We start from the raw sequence: 14,852 nt of genomic DNA on the forward strand, positions 1-14,852 counted from the left end.
CTCTGGAACCCCCGCCGAGGCGCCATGTTCCCCACGCCACCGAGCTCGGTGCACCTCCCTGGTGGCTGTAGGGTGGTGCTCGATTGGGACCGTGAGGAGCAACGCCTACACCTACGCCCCCGGGAGGAGGCAAGGGCGCGGTCGGATGTCCGGCATCGCCAACCGTGCTGGCGCTAGCGATGTCGGATTTCGGGTTCCGGCAAAACCCTTGAGGTTCGAACACTGGGGTGTGCACGAAGATCTCTCCCCCTCTAGCTCGCACACACCATGATCTCACGACCTAGCTTGATGGACCCAAAGAACACAAGACGCAAGAGTTCATACTGGTTCTGGCCACCAATGTGGTGTAATACCCTACTCCAGTGTGGTGTGGTGTATTTCCTCTTGGGCTGAGGATGAATAGTTACAAGGGAATAACAGCGTCTGAGGAGAGGTGCTCTTGTGCTTGGTGAGTGTGGTGGCTTTGGTGGAATGGATCTGGTCCAAGATGAGTGATCTCTGATGTCTCCCCTTTTCTACGGTGGTGGCTAGTCCTATATATAGAGGCACGAGTCCTCTTCGCAAATATTAGGCGGGAAGGGATCCCACAACGGCCAATCTGAAGGGGGACAACTAGTACAAGCTATCCTGATAAAAGTAGTCTTTGTCTGCCAAAGGCTCTGGTGGTGATGCCGTCTTGGGCTCCACGGTGACCTCTGTCCTGCTGGTCTTGGTCGTGTTGCACCGATATGGAAACCTTTACCTGCTGCCTCGGGGCTCCTCGGTTGCGCTTGCCTCTTTAGCACCAAAGAGGAAACGAGGACACTACGAGCTGGCGCCTGCCTGGCTCCAGTTGTCATGGCTTGCGTCACACAAACCTCGCGAGGTGTCCCTAGCCTTGATCTCTCCGCCCCTCGCGAGCCAGCCTGGTGAGGCCGCCCCTGAGGAGGTCTTGCGTTGTCCGCCACGCGAGGCTTGGCCCCTCGCGAGGGTCTTGAGTGTTTGCTGGTGAAGATGGGCCATACAGGGCCGCTGGTGGAGCCACGCTGTGGGCCGCGAGCAGGCAAGTCTGGGGACCCCCATTCCCAGAATGCCAACAGTAGCCCCCGGGCCCAAGGCGCACTCGGGCTTGGCTTCGAGGCGAAGCCAAAGGGCAAGTGCGGAGCACCGTGGGCCCCAACAGCATGCGGCCATGGTTGGTGCGGGCGACTGATTGGACGTGGGTGTCTCCGCTTCCCCACGCTGCCTCGATAACTGCCCGACTTGACGAGTCCTTGCTGCATGCAGAGAAGATCATTATTACCTTAGATTGTGGAGCTCGGCAGTTGACCTCCCCTTGGCTATGAATGGGAAGAGGGGAGCGGAGCCCCTGTCACCCATCTATTCCTTTGCTTCTCCCGCTCCTTCTTCTTCCTCGCTTCACTGCTCGCTGCATTGACCATGGCGCCGATATGGAGGTTCTCGGCCGCGGAAAAGGGAAAGACTCCCCTTAACGAGCCCGAGCCACTCCCGCCGAAGAAGAGGCTGTCTCATCGTCGCGACATCATCGTGAGGCCGGAAGTGTCGCGGCCATGGTACGAGCAGCCACCTCCCGGGTATCCGTTGCCCTCGTATGCCCAAGTTGCGGGTTCCGCAGGGAGGGGCGACGAACACCGTCGCCCGCGCCAGGGCCATGGTCGCCGCGCCGCGGTGACGCACGCCATCGCCCCAGGGGTCCATGCCGCACACTCCTCACGCGAGTTCGTGCTGTGGGCGGCGATGCCTCCGCGCACTTGGATTCGTTTCCCGCAATTCTTCGCTGCTGGGGGCCCCCCTCGAGCTTTGGTTGCAACACACCGACTGCGATGCCTCGGTGACTGGAGCGGAGGTTGAAGCCGTCTCCTCTGGGAATATCTTCATGACTCACGGGTGGGGCAAGGTCGCCCGAGTCTGCCGTGCGGAAGGCGCCGTCGCCATCCACTTCAAGTTTGACGGCGCCTCCACGATGTTCTTCAAGGTCTTCGACCAGGAAGGCCGCCGCTTGGAGTGTTGCCCCGAAGGGGGTCGTCAGGACGGCGCAGCGGCCAATGTTGAGCCTGCCGCCGGGCTTCGCAACAGCTCCTCCAGCGACAATGGTGACTCCTGGTGGTCCAGCGACTCTCCCGAGCTTGCCGAGACTTCGGAGACAAGCGACGATAGCTACGTGCCCCCGAGCTCTCACCATGCCCGGAGCGAGGCTGCAGCATCCGGCCGCCGCCGTCGCTGATCTGGATGGGGTTGGCACCGACCTCCAGAGGCCCACTGTTGATGATGGCGTCGGCGACGTTAGGCACGTGTAGATAGGAACTCCCTCCTTTTGTTCCATGCGAGGAATTGAAACGGACCCCGTGGGGGCATGTAAAGGGTCTGCGGTGTCTTTTGTTGATATTATCCTTTATATAAAAACTTGCGAACGCGTATCCTGCTAAGGCTCGGTCTCCCCTTTCCAATCCCGCGGCAGCTTGGTGCTCTACGCCGACAGGTCCCGGTCCCCAGGCAGGCTGCAGCCGTCGCTGGTATGCCAGGTCGCGATGGCGTGGTCAAGGCTAGGAGGTGAGTGGCTCGAGGTCCAATAAGAGCTCCTGAGGCGCGATGCTCAAGAGGTCCCCTTTAGCATGCAAGCAGCTACCCGAGGATGGGAAAGGGAGGCGATGCTGCCGCAGCAGGGCAGCGAAAGGCGAGGATCTTATTCTGTAGCGCTGGGTTGATCCAGGCGCGAGACTTATCTTGGCATTCCGAAGCTGGTTCCTCGTGTTGCGCCAGACTTGTGCATCGGCCGCTGTTGAGTAGCTAGGTTAGGCCCGTGTGAGCCTCCTCCTCTTCTCCATGCTCTTCTGTGTGCTCTACGTCCTCAGGTCCCGGCCCTCGAGTGAGCTCAGCCATCGCTGGTACGCCAGGTCGCGATGCCGTGGTCAAGGCCAGTGGGTGAGGGCTGGAGAGCCAGTAAGAGCTCCTAAGTCACAATGCTCAGGAGCCCCCCTTTTAACGCGCAAGCGAATTGCATGGGAGAAGAGAGAGAGAGAGCCCATGATACCGCCCGATGTAGTCCTCAGGAGGTTCCTGCAAGTTAGCGCGAGGAAGGGCACAAATTGCCATGGTGATTGCTGGTCCGCCACTGGTTGTTTCGCAAGGTGGTGAAGGCACTGAGGGCCTGGTGAGGTGGCGTGTGCGAGCGTGCCACGAGCCAGAGCTCGACCGCTCAGATTTGTCAGTGTTGCAGGGACGAACTCAAGCGCAAGCGCCGTGCCGGCATGAGAGGTTCCCGTGGCTGGGGATAATCGAGCAGGCGCTGATGACCATAGATAGATTACGCATGAGAAGCAGACTGGCTTAGGTAAATGCAAGAACGATACATGCCACTGGATCAGAATCGAGCGGCCTGGGGATGATGCAGCCCGAGGGGCGCCCCGGCAGGGTGAACTAAAGATGCAGGTGGATACGTGCCGCGGGGACAGACCCACGCGGCCTGGGAATGATGCAGCCCAGGGGGCGCTCCCAGCTAAATAAACTTGGAAAATGTCACCTGGTTTGGTTGTCGAAGGAGTGTTGGGGTAGCTGAAGACACGTGATGAAGAAGTCGCTCCTCACGAGCCGTCAAGACCCAGAGCCTCGGGAGGCTCTGGAGGCTCTGGTGGCCTCTTGAGGACCGTCTCCATCTCCGCTAAGACTGCGTGATGCCTGGCCTCCTGACCTGCTAGGATGCTCCGCAGGTTGCGCTGGAAGGCGGGCGCCACACTCAGCAGGCCGAACCACATGCAAACGTAGCTGTGAGGCGGACCCTCACACCGTCCAGCACGCGAAGGCCAGAAGCACTCTTGAGATGCGGCCCTGTTGAGCCCCGGGATGTCGATGCAGACGCGCAGCTCTCCACCCTCACTTGGATGGGGAGTAGCGCCAGGTGGGCGGCGGTCGCCGCGTATTGCCGTTGCTTCCTGAAGCTCCTGAGCGGTCTTGACGATGAACTCCTGAGCGCCATGCGCTCCTCGCCCGGTGTCCTCCTAAGGGAAACGTGCTGCGAAGCACGCCTCCACGTGGTGCCCGAGCGCCTCCCTCGTGATGTTGGCCAGGTCTGAGGCCCTCCAGAAGGGAGCCCCTGAGCCCTGCCCGAGGAAGGCGTCGGGCACGCTTCCCTATGCGAGGAAGGGAGGCACCCCAGGCGCGGGCGCAGATCTTGAGGTGGCGCCGCTGGAGGCGCCGCTCCCTTGAGGACCAATGCAGAGTAGCTTCTTCTTCTTCTTCTTGGGGTTGGCCTCAGGAGGGTACTGCACATATGCGTTGCCGGGGTCTTCGACTACTGCAGCTTGGAAGGCGTGCTCGAGGGAGCACACCGTGTACCTTTCTTCCTAGGGGACCGTGATGATTCCGCAGCTTCCCGACATCTTGAGGACGTTGTAGCCATGGTGGGTGACTGCCATGAATTTGGCTAGCGCTGGGTACCCAAGGATGGCGTTATACGACAGACGGATGTGGGCGACGTCGAAGTCGATGAGCTCGGTGTGGTAGTTGTCGCGCTGACCGAAGGTAACAGGGAGACGAACTTGGCTTATCGGGGTGGTGGAGCAGTCAGTCACTCCTGAGAAGGGCTTGGTGGGCCGGAGCTGATCGTACGGCACTTGAAGGCTATCGAACATCTCGACGGACAGGACACTGAGCCTTGCGCCGCCGTCGATGAGGGACTTGGTGACTTGGACATTGCTGATGACGGGTGAACAGAGCATCGGGAGAACGCTGGCGGTTGCCGCGCATTTGAGTTGGTCCGCCGAGCTAATGGTGATGGCGTACTTGGATCATCTGAGCGGGCGTGTGGCCCCGATCTTGGGGAGGGCTGCTGATAAGTACATTTCCTATTCATATTTTGGCACACAAACACACTATTTATTGTCATCCAACGATCCATTCTTTCCGTGAACTATGGTATATTTGAATGAAAATCATATAAAAGATCATTTACTCGTCATTTGATTATTTTGCAGAAAAGTACGCAAAGGCACTATAAACTTCAAGATTCGGACAAGTTGGCTATTGAGAAGAGAGAAGGGCAGGAAAGAAGTGAAGAAAGGGAGTTGAGCGAGAAAAATTGAAGTAATCAAGGAGCCAAGCTATAGATGGCAGGACCAACTTTGGAAGAAAGAAGAGAAGTAGCAGGGCCAACTTGTAAATTGGCAGATCATAGGAGGGGATCAAAATCCCTAGCGCAACCTCAATTCCACTCGGGCCTGGCATCTCATCTCTCTCCCTCACCCTTCCTTCTCCACCTCCGGCCGCCGCCATGGCTAGGCCGGCGTGGTGGTGCGCCTCCGCACCATCAGCACACCCACCACAAACATCCACCACTCACCACCAACTTCATCCACCAGCGCCACCATCTCAAGCCACCGCCTCACCTCGCGCGCCTGACCAGACAAGGGCGAGCACGGGCGTCTGGTCCTCCGCGTGACCTCTCCCTCTCCGCCGATCCTCTCTTCCTGATGCCCCTGCTGCTCCTTCTCTTTGCGCCTCCTTTGCTGATTCTCTGCTCTGAACCTCAAGTTGCTGCTGCCACTTCTTCTTCTCTGAACCCAAACTCTGTTGTTCGCTGCTCCTCTTTCTTTGATGGTGCTTCTTCTTCTCATGCCCCCTGCTGCTTCTCTCCTCACGTCCCTGCTGCTTTTCTCCTCACATCCCTACTGCTGCTCCATTCCCAATCTTGCTGCTGTTCTCTCTCTCTCTCTCTCTCAAATTTCTATAATCTTCAGAAGTGTTATAACTAATACTATGTAATGTTCAGTCTTGATAAGTGTAGTATCCTGCTGCTTGGCTCAGTTTCGAATTTATAATATAAATGCTAAATTAGTATGGCCTGAGTAGTTGATACCTTGTCACTTAGAGAAGTACTTGATCTGTTATACTTTGTTTAGTGAAATAGTAATCTTCATATGTGTGTGGTGTCCTATGAGATATACATATGTGTGTGTTTGTGATGTGATACATATATTCTGTCCTACAACCTTGTTTCTTCCCTCTGTCATACTTGTTGTTATTATACATATTCTTGTCTTGCTGATTTCCTTTTGTTGTTTAAGTAGTAACACCTGTGCTAGTATTATAGTTTCTCAAGTAATGAAAATACCAAAAAGATATTGAGTAAAATCTGAATTTCCCTTTGCTATTTGTCATTTTCTTTGTCAATGATCTTTGGGAACAACCTTGTTAGTTTAGGTTTTATTTTCAGTTTTCATCACCCAATTCTGTGTCACCTAGCTTTAGCCGAGCGTCGTCGCTGATCGTCTAGGCCCTGAGGAGAACTTCGACATCCACAGTTTGGGTGAAATATCCCGCTGTATTTCAATTGATCATTTTGGCGCCGTTGCCGGGGAGTAGCGTAGAGTGACCATGTTAGGCTATAGACTAGGTTTTACTTGTTTTTTCTTTTGTGCTATATATATGTGTGTGTGTGATATATCTCTAACCCCTAACCATTGTTCCAGTTATTTTCTCTTTCTTTTCTTGGTTATTCTGCAGGTTATTGCATCTTTTCAGATATGGCTTACTATTCAGATCATCATGCTTATGCGAGCAACACTACAAATAGCACAGAAAGTATTCAAGAACTGATTAGTAAGATTTCCCATCGATTAGATGATTTAGCTCGGCAGCGAGAAGTAGTTTTTGAAGATAGGCCTAGCTCTTATGATCCTTATTCTAGAGGCCATCCTTATGTTGCTCCTACATGCCATATTTGTGGATTTCAGGGCCATTCACCCGCTGAATGTCAGCGTGGTTACTCTCACTCTCCCGATTGTTATGGCATGAACTTTGCCCCACAGCCTAGCTCATACCAAAACAATTGCTCATATGGGTGGCCTGAAAACTAGAATATGTCATATAGGAGCAACAACCCTGAGATGTCACCATTTGCTTCTAGTAATCATATGCAGGGATTTAGGTACAATGAGGAGAGCAACAACTATGCGCCACAACAATTCTATTCACCTCCTAATCATATACCTCAACACCGGGAGATGTTGCCAATGGAGTTAAATGGTCCTCCATTTGGTCAACCAACACCTTCAACACAAGTGCCCACACAAGATGACTTTGATGATATAGACAAGCTCACATTGCTTAGTCTCGAGTTCACTTGGAGTGCCGAAGATGATCCAATTAGGCCGGTGATACTAGAGGAAATGAAGAAGATCATGAGTGGAAAAGAGCTAGTGGAAGAAGTAAGGAAGATTGAGAAGAACATTAACGCTGGGAGCACTATTTCTTCACAGCTTGAGCTGAGTGTTTCTGGGATATCTCTTGATACATGTGAGGTTCCAACACCTTCATAAGAGATACTTCATATCCAAGAAGAAATTCTCGAAGTCAAGGAACAAGATGGAACAGAGCTTGAATGCCCAAGTGATCAAGATGAAGATCCGTTGCCTATCACTCCTGGAGAAGTAAAAGAAGTTGTTGTAGATGAAGATGAAGAACCTGAGATTCATTTGCCTATTGTCATACAAGAGTGTGATTTGTTAGGTTCATTCAATCCTCTTAATGACATGTCTCCATATGATTTGTTTGCTACTACCTTGCATTGCATGATGCCATCACTTAAGATTGATTTGAAAACTCATTTGCTTGGATATGATGATATATACCCTGTTAGTGGCAGTACTCTCATTTGTGATGATCATAGTTACTTTCCTCGTGCTAGTCCTATGCTTAATTATAAATATCATCCTCATGTTAGTATTGAGCTTGTTGATTCGTATCATACTTGTCATGTTCTTTATAGCTATGCTTATGTAATTGGGTACTCTATTGATGATTTAGAGGGCATTACCCCTTTCACTTGTATGGTCTCTTTTGTCGAGTGCTCTTTCAGGTTTTTGCTACTGCATCGTTCACTACATGCTGACCAGGTTCGAGGTGACATTCCTTGGGACCCCGGTGGATTTAGAGCATGGTGAAGAGGAGAAGCAATGGGCACATACAAGGAAGAGAGAAGCTGGAGCATGCACGAGGATAGAGAGCATGAGGATAGAGAAGCAAAAGCAGGGGAGTCACAATGCAAGAGATGTAGTTGGTGAGATGATCGAGCGAGTGCTACTTCATAGTGCCCGGTGAGCTGTTTCATGACCCATTCTGAACATCATAAATACATGCTGAATTCAATTGCTAGTTGGGTTGCTTGAGCCAGTTATTACTTGTTGTCAAGCTGAAATTCACCTTTGGCATCGTGCTTGATGTGAACTTGTGAACTTGTTTTCTGAATGCCTTGTAAACTAGTGATCTACACCATGCATGCTTGGCTGAAATTAGTGAGAACTATTAGTTTTGAGTGCTCAAATCCCTAGTACACTAGAAAACTTCATCATTTTCTGCATTTACTATGATACACCTAGATCACCATGTTTAGATGCTGAATTTGTGCTGAGTGTGTTCCCATTCAGAGCTATCACCTAACCACTATGGACTAGTATGCTATGTTCCCTAGAGCGGTAGCATGTGAACCAGACATGTAGAAGTGATGATTCCTGTTTTTGTGCTTATATGTGTTGTTCATTTAAGATAAGTAATAATGAATGAATGAATAAGTCTAACTATCTACAGTAGCATGTCATGTTCCCTGGATCGGTGGCATGTGAAATCGGGTTAGCTTGGGCAGTAATTAATAATAAAAAATGTAATTGTCGAACCAGGTGTATACCATGTTCTCTGGATCGGTGGTATGTTCCTTTGGGGAGACAAACAAAAAAACTAATAATTGGTCGAGCCGGGTGTATACCATGTTCTCAGGATCGGTGGTATGTTCCTATGGTGAGTCTAATAATAATATAATCATTGCTTTATCTCTGTAAATAAGTGTTTTAATCACAAGATTTAATTCCAGTTCTTTTTGTTCTCGGGATAATGCTCTCTTTACGAACCATTTGGCACAGTCATCATTTAAACTTGTTGATCCTCTTTTATCATTGTAAAAGTTTAAAATGGTCATGCTTACTAGTATCCTACTGCTTTGTAGAACTCTTAACCATTGATTTTCACTAGCAAAGTTCAAAGCATGCATTGTTTGGAGATCTACTTCACTGGGACATTCTCTAGTCAGTTCGCTGTTCACTACCTTGCTCTTGTCAAATGCCGTTACTTGAGGACAAGTAAAGATTTAAGTGTGGGGGAACTTGATAAGTACATTTCCTATTCATATTTTGGCACACAAACACACCATTTATTGTGATCCGACGATCCATTCTTGCCGTGAACTATGATATATTTGAATGAATATCATTTAAAAGATCATTTACTCGTCATTTGATTATTTTGCAGAAAAGTGCGCAAAGGCACTATAAACTTCAAGATTCGGACAAGTTGGCTATTGAGAAGAGAGAAGGGCAGGAAAGAAGTGAAGAAAGGGAGTTGAGCGAGAAGAATTGAAGTAATCAAGGGGGCAAGCTATAGATGGCAGGACCAACTTGGGAAGAAAGAAGAGAAGTAGCAGCGCCAAATCGTAAAGTGGCAGATCAGAGGAGGGGATCAAAATCCCTAGGGCAGCCTCAATTCCCCTCGGGCCTGGCATCTCATCTCTCTCCCTCACCCTTCCTTCTCCACCTCCGGCCGTCGCCACGGCTAGGCCGGCGTGGTGGTGCGCCTCCGCACCATCAGCACACCCACCACAAACATCCACCACTCACCACCAACTTCATCCACCAGCGCCACCATCTCAAGCCACCGCCGCACCTCGCGCGCCCGACCAGACAAGGGCGAGCACGGGCGTCTGGTCCTCCGTGTGACCTATCCCTCTCTGCCGATCCTCTCTTCCTGATGCCCCTGCTGCTCCTTCTCTTTGTGCCTCCTTTGCTGATTCTCTACTCTGAACCTCAAGTTGCTGCTACCACTTCTTCTTCTCTGAACCCAAACTCTGATGTTCGCTGCTCCTCTTTCTTTGCTGCTGCTTCTTCTTCTCACGCCCCCTGCTGCTTCTCTCCTCACGTCCCTGCTGCTTTTCTCCTCACGTCCCTGCTGCTGCTCCATTCCCAATCTTGCTGCTGTTCTCTCTCTCTCTCTCTCAAATTTCTGTAATCTTCAGAAGTGTTATAACTAATACTATGTAATGTTCAGTCTTGATAAGTGTAGTATCCTGCTGCTTGGCTCAGTTTAGAATTTATAATATAAATGCTTAATTAGTATGCCCTGAGTAGTTTATACCTTGTCACTTAGAGAAGTACTTGATCTGTTATACTTTGTTTAGTGAAATAGTAATCTTCATATGTGTGTGGTGTCCTGTGAGATATACATATGTGTGTGTTTGTGATGTGATACATATATTCTGTCCTACAACCTTGTTTCTTCCCTCTGTCATACTTGTTGTTATTATACGTATTCTTGTCTTGCTGATTTCATTTTGTTGTTTAAGTAGTAACACCTGTGCTAGTATTGTAGTTTCTCAAGTAATGAAAATACCAAAAAGATATTGAGTAAAATCTGAATTTCCCTTTGCTGTTTGTCATTTTCTTTGTGAATGATCTTTTGGAACAACCTTGTTAGTTTAGGTTTTATTTTCAGTTTTCATCACCCAATTCTGTGTCACCTAGCTTTAGCGTCGCTGATCATCTAGGCCCTGAGGAGAACTTCGACATCCGCAGTTTAGGTGAAATATCCCACTGTACTTACAATTGATCATCTCCATCTCCACCACTCCACCACTCCACCCAGTACCACCATCACCTCCATCCACCTGCGCCACCCAGCCATCCATTCACTCATCTCCACCAGCGCCACCATCTCCACCACAGCGCCATCACTCCACCGCCACACCTCGCGCGCCTGACCAGATGGGTGTCTGGGTACCCGCGCGACCTTGCCTTCTGCCGCTGCTCCTCTTCCCCATCCCTACTACTGCTTCTTCTCCCCTTGCCCCTTCTGTTGCTGCTCTTCCCTGCTGCCTCTCTCTCTTGCTGCTACTATTCTGAACCCAAAACTTGTAGATTGTCATTGCTCCTCCTCCTTCTCCAACTGCAGCTCCTCTTCGCCATGCCCCTGCTTCTGCTTCTTCTTCATGCCCCTGCTGCTCTTCTCTTCTCCGCCTAGCTGTTGCTCCCTCCACTTCTCTCGCTGCTTCTTTTCTGAACCAAAACCCTTGCTGCTGTTCTTCTTCACCAAACTGAACCTACTGCAATTTCTCTCTCTGTATCTCTCCCTCTCGCTGTAATTTCTATTTATTAGAGATGTGTTAGACCTTGTATTATTTAGACTTGTGCTTGTTTGGTTGTTCTCTGTTGATCTGCAAGAACTAGAACAATTTATTGTCACTTTTGTTGATGTGTAAGAACTAGCTATATATGTCATATATATTCTGTACTTGCTGATGATTGGTGTCTAGTTTATTGTTCTTGTGATATAAATGCATATGTGTGTGTTTTTGGTGTGAAACATCTATCTTCTGTCATATAAACTTGTTACTTCCCTCTGTACATGTTTTGTCATGCTACTTCCCTTTTGTGTTAGTTTCTGTTGTCTCTAGTAATAAGAAAACACCAAAAATATAGTGAAGATAATCTGAATCTCCCTTTTGCTTATTTTCATTTTCTTTGTCGTCAACTTTGGTTAGTTCTTGTTACTTTAGGTTTTATTTTCTTGCATTCATAATCTGAACCGCGTTACCTAGCTTTATCCAAGCATGATCATTGACTTGCCTAGTCCCTGAGGAGAACACGACATCCGTAGTTTGGGCATAAAAACCCCACTATAATACAATCGATCAGCTGCATTCACCTCGTGAGAGAACTGCTTGAAGATGCACTGGGAAGCTGGGGCTTGAGCGCCACCCAAGATGCAGGCGATGGCGCGCGGCTCCTGGAAGCCCCCAGCCCATTCGTCCTGATGGTGGTCGTCGTTCCTCCTTGGTGGCGGCGGCAACAGAGGGAGATCAGGGTTGCCCTGAGGACGGTCCTCGCGAGGCGGATCCCACCAGGCGCCGTCATGAGGCTGATCCTGCCAGCAGTCCTCGCGAGGCTGGCCACGCCATTCCTGGCGTGGCCCACGGTCGTCCCAACGTCCTCCACCTCGTCCACATCCTCATCCGTAGCCCCAGTCGTTGCGCTCGGGGCGTCGACCGAAGCGTCCATCTCGGCCCTGAGCTCTTGACAATTGTTGGTGTTGTGGCTGCGCACGTTGTGGAAGGTGCAGAATGTACGGCTGCCCTTGGACGACTCGGGGAGGTCTCGGTTGCGCTTGGTATCTAGTTCTGGCGCTAGTACGGCCACCCCTTTGTGCTTCGCGTCCTTGACCTTGGCCTTCTTCTCCTCTGGATCCGCAGCAGGGAGCTTGAGGAGGGAGAGACGCCCCTCCTCAGCTCTTGCACACTTGGTTGCTATGTCAAACAACTCCAAAGTCGTGCACAACTCCTCATGGATGGCGAGCTCCTCCTTCATCTTGATGTCGCGGACGCCATCGAAAAACGCCGAGATGATGGCCTCGTCTGTCACCTTGGGGATCTTGAGGCGCACGTTGTTGAAGCGCTGGATGTACTTCTGCAGGGTCTCTCCCGGCTATTGCTTGATGTAGCGCAGGTCACCCACATCTGGGGGGCGGTCGCGAGTGCCCTGAAATTGGAGACAAAGTGGTCGCGCATCTCATCCCAGGAAGAGATCGAGCCCGGGGGCAAGTTTAGGAGCCATGAACGGGGGCCGTCCTTGAGAGCCATGGGAAACCAGTTCTCCAAGACCTTTTCATTGCTGTTGGCCGCCTCGATGCTTAGCTCGTAGAGCTGCAAGAACTTCGCAGGGTCGGGGGTGCCGTTGTAGCAAGGAGGCAGGTCCATCTTGAACTTGGCTGGCCAGACGATGCTACACAGCTCAGGAGTGAAGGCGTGGCAGCCTGCCGTGGCCACCGGGGCCCATCGTGGAGGCGGAGCTTGATCTTGGTGCCCCTGCGCCGCCACGGCAAGTGGCGCATGGCCCTGCCATGGCAAGCGGTCCTGACATGGTGGTGCTGGGAGCGGTGGAGCATTTTCTTGCGGACGGGGAACCTCTTGGCAGCTTCTTTCTTCGTGCACGGGCACACGGCGCGGTGGATCATGCCGTGGGACCACACACCTTGGAGCGAGGACGTCGTCTTGACGCAGAGGAGGCGGAGGCGCTCCATGAGCCGCACGTCTCGGTGCGAGGGTGCCATCTTGGTGCGGAGGGGGCGAAGGCGCTCCGTGAGCCACATCGCCCGCAGCCGGGGGCGGGCGAGGCAGCAATAGGGATGGTGCAGGAGAGCCCCCCGCGGCGCTGACGAGCTCGGCGATGCGGTCCAACCAGTCCTCGTAGAGGTCGTCGACCGGGCGGTAGCACAAAAGCTCGCATGCCATGAGCAGTGTGGCCTGCGCGTCCGTGGGTGCGCGGCGAGCGTGAGACGATGAGTCGGCCAGAGTTAGCGACGGGGTGGCGGTGCGGCCATCTTGACGCATGGAGGGGTGCAACGAGGAAGCTTGCTGCTCGTTTGCCGCTAGGCCGGTGGCGGCGTTGGCGGCGGGTGATGGAGAACAACGGGGAGGCCCGCCGACAGGGGCTATCTGAGCGACACAGGCGGCGAGGGCGGCCCGGCGAGCGTCAACCATGAACTTGGTGGAGTGGCGAAGCGCGGATTCATGAAGGGGAAGGCTTCAGCGCACCCCTACCTGGCGCGCCAAATGTCGGATTTCGGGTTCTGGCAAAACCCTTGAGGTTCGAACACTGGGGTGCACACGAAGATCTCTCCCCCCTCTAGCTCACACACACTATGATCTCAGGGCCTAGCTCGACGGACCCAAAGAACACAAGACACAAGAGTTTATACTGGTTCAGGCCACCAACGTGGTGTAATACCCTAATCCAGTGTGGTGTGGTGGATTGCCTCTTGGGATGAGGATGAACAGTTACAGGGGAAGAACAACCTCCTGAGGAGAGGTGCTCTTGTGCTTGGTGAGTGTGGTGGCTTTGGTGGAATGGATCTGGTCCAAGATGATCGATCTCCGATGTCTCCCCTTTTCTACGGTGGTGGCTAGTCCTATATATAGAGGCCTGGGTCCTCTTCCCAAATATTAGGCGGGAAGGGATCCCACAACGGCCAATTTGAAGGGGGACAGCTAGTACAAGCTATACTGACAAAAGTAGTCTTCGTCTGCCAAAGGCTCTGGTGGTGACACCGTCTTGGGATCCACGGTGACCTCCGTCCTATTTTCCTGCTGTTCTTGGTCATGTTGCACCAATATGGAAACCTTTGCCTGATGCCTCGAGACTCCTCACCTACGCTTGCCTCTTTAGCACCAAAGAGGAAATGAGGACACTGCGCGCGCTGGCGCCCGCCTGGCTTCGATCGTCATGGCTTGCGTCACACAAACCTCACGAGGTGTCCCTTGCCTTGATCTTTCCACCCCTCATGAGCCAGCCTGGTGAGGCCGCCCCTGAGGAGGTCTTGCATCTTCTGCCTCGCGAGGCTTGCCCCCTCACGAGGGTCTTGAGTGTTTGCTGGTGAAGATGGGTCGTACAGGGCCGCTGGTGGAGCCACGCTGTGGGCCGCAGGCAGGCAAGTCTGGGGACCCCTGTTCCTAGAACGTCGACAGGTGAGCCCTCTTGGTGCACCTGGGAGCAAGCAGGCATATCGAGGCCCGTCATGTGACCTGGCCACAACCTGAGATGTAAGTAGGGAACAGAAAGGCGGCGTACCCCTGGCTGCAGCATCCAACAGCTCGGTGACGCGCTCCAGCAACGCGTCGCGGCCGCTCTCCATCAGTCGGCATTGCAGTAGCTCCCGCGCCACCACAGGCGCGGATCGCATGCTTGTTCCCGTAGGGTGTGTGGCGCCGTCACTGCTGCGTAGCTTGCGGATCTTGCGGCGGCCCGCGCACGCCGCGGCGTGAG

At 52.3% G+C, this 14,852-nt stretch overlaps 1 pseudogene across 1 annotated transcript; it reads left to right on the top strand.

Annotated features, from left to right (window-relative positions):
• Positions 1 to 5,145: 5,145 nt before the first annotated feature.
• On the top strand, positions 5,146 to 10,235 carry LOC125513346 (uncharacterized; annotated as a pseudogene). The gene is made up of 3 exons (XR_015608171.1): positions 5,146 to 8,090; positions 8,670 to 8,787; positions 9,295 to 10,235. The product of XR_015608171.1 is annotated as an uncharacterized LOC125513346 (transcript).
• Positions 10,236 to 14,852: the final 4,617 nt, after the last annotated feature.

This window comes from Triticum urartu, chromosome 6A, assembly GCF_056163025.1.
Source record: "Triticum urartu cultivar PI428250 chromosome 6A, HENAU_Tu73, whole genome shotgun sequence".
Taxonomy (NCBI): domain Eukaryota; kingdom Viridiplantae; phylum Streptophyta; class Magnoliopsida; order Poales; family Poaceae; genus Triticum; species Triticum urartu.